Source organism: Canis lupus, chromosome 4 (assembly GCF_003254725.2).
Source record: "Canis lupus dingo isolate Sandy chromosome 4, ASM325472v2, whole genome shotgun sequence".
Lineage (NCBI taxonomy): Eukaryota > Metazoa > Chordata > Mammalia > Carnivora > Canidae > Canis > Canis lupus.
The window spans coordinates 20,902,357-20,904,093 of NC_064246.1; the positions used below are offsets into that span (position 1 = coordinate 20,902,357).

The following is a 1,737-nucleotide window of genomic DNA, read 5'->3' on the forward strand; positions in this document are numbered from 1 at the left end:
TTCAAGTGTGACAGAGAAAGGTAAGAAAAACTAAAGCTAAGTGTCCATATTAAAATGATTGGGATATCCATCTGCTCCAGAGAGGAGGCTGGAAAGGAAGAGTGGAGGCCGCTGGGGAGAGCCTTGAATGTCCTTTCTGGGACATGTCTGAAGTCACCCTACTGGTCCTTCAAGCACCTCTCAAGTGCCACTTCATTGAGAATAGATACATTAGCATGTGCTTTTCGGGCCAGATGGCCTTTTTTTTTTTTTTTTTTTTTTTTTTTAATTTAAAGGATTTACTTATTGATTTGAGAGAGAGAAAGAGAGAGAGACAGAGAGTGTGTGTGAGTGGGGGTAGGAGTGGAGTGAGAGGGAGAAGCAGACTCTGCCGAATGCAGAGCCTGATGCAGGGACCCTGAGGTCATGACCTGAGCCGAAATCAGGAGTCAGATGCTCAACCGACAGAGCCACCCAGGTGCCTTTATTAAACATATTTATTCACAGCATGCCTGGTTCTGTGACAAGCAGACTTGAACCCTGGTGGTTTCGGGCAGCTGCCAACAGCTCTACCTCTTAAAGTCGACCTGTGAGTACACCTTGGTAATGTCGGGGTACCCACCTTCAGGGGCTGGTAGCTGCACACTGGTGGCCTGTGACCCGGCCCTTCTCTCTCAGAGGGGAGCAAATTGAAGTCCTGCTTGGTGGCCTCTGCATGGAGCTCTTGGGCCTCAGGCATTGGCGTAATGGGATCCTTCCATCTCATGCTCTCCATGCTTGTAGGGACCACTTCCTCAGAAGCAGAGCTCTCCACTCACTCTCTTCAAAGGGAAGCTCCAGGAGAGGCTGCCGTCTTGTTTTCTCTAAGAGCCTCACAGGTATAATAAAATTGTCAGTGGGAATTAGTTCCTAGCTGGCTTTCTCCAGTTGTCTGATCCTTTTTTTTTCAAATGGGCCTTTGCTGCTTGGTCTTTTTTTAGGATCTACCTTTTTCTTCTTTTGCAGAGGTTTTGCTCTCATGGGGATGAGTTCCCAGAAGGACAACAATGAAGCTCGCCGGTGGATGTCTCTCATCTGTGCCTGCCCAGTTCCCAGAAGCCAGCTCTGCAGGCATAGAGCGTGGGCGGAGGCTCCCAGAGCCACGAAGGCCACGGCCCCTCTGGCAGCCAACTGGCTCTTTCCAGACGCAGGCCATTCACCCCCAATGGCCTTCTTGACCATTAATATCGACCCTGGGCTCGACCACTTGAGATGGCTTGCAAATGCCCGCCACCCCACCCCCTGTGCTCACCTCAGAATAGCTGAGCATAGCCTGACCCTGTTACAAGGTTGGCTCCACTAGAAATTACGGCTGACTGGCCTCATGATATCAACTCGGGTTACTCGCATTTAGTTTCACTAAAATGACACCATGAGGCTGAGGGACTCTGAAGACCCCTGACCCATGGAAAACAGGGATGAATAGAGATGTCATGTGCCTTCAACACAAGTTGGAATCCCATATAGTCTTTGTCACACTTTGTTATAAAAAACTTTTGTTGGTCATAGTGCCTGGATCCATATGCCCTCTGTCCATCCCCACTGGGTCCAGGTCACAATTATCATTAGATTTTCAGCAACAGCCTCATTACTGCCCACTGTCTTCTGCTACAGTGTTTAAAAACTGGGGCACCTGGGTGGCTCAGTGGTTGAGCGTCTGCCTTCGGCTCAGGTTGTGAACCTGGGGGCCTGGGATCAAGTCCCGCATCCGGCTCCCTG

General features: G+C 50.0%; 1 pseudogene; it reads right to left on the reverse strand.

The window, feature by feature from the left end:
• Window positions 1-548: 548 nt before the first annotated feature.
• On the reverse strand, window positions 549-1,240 carry LOC112651734 (39S ribosomal protein L40, mitochondrial-like; annotated as a pseudogene).
• Between the last annotated feature and the right edge of the window lie 497 nt (window positions 1,241-1,737).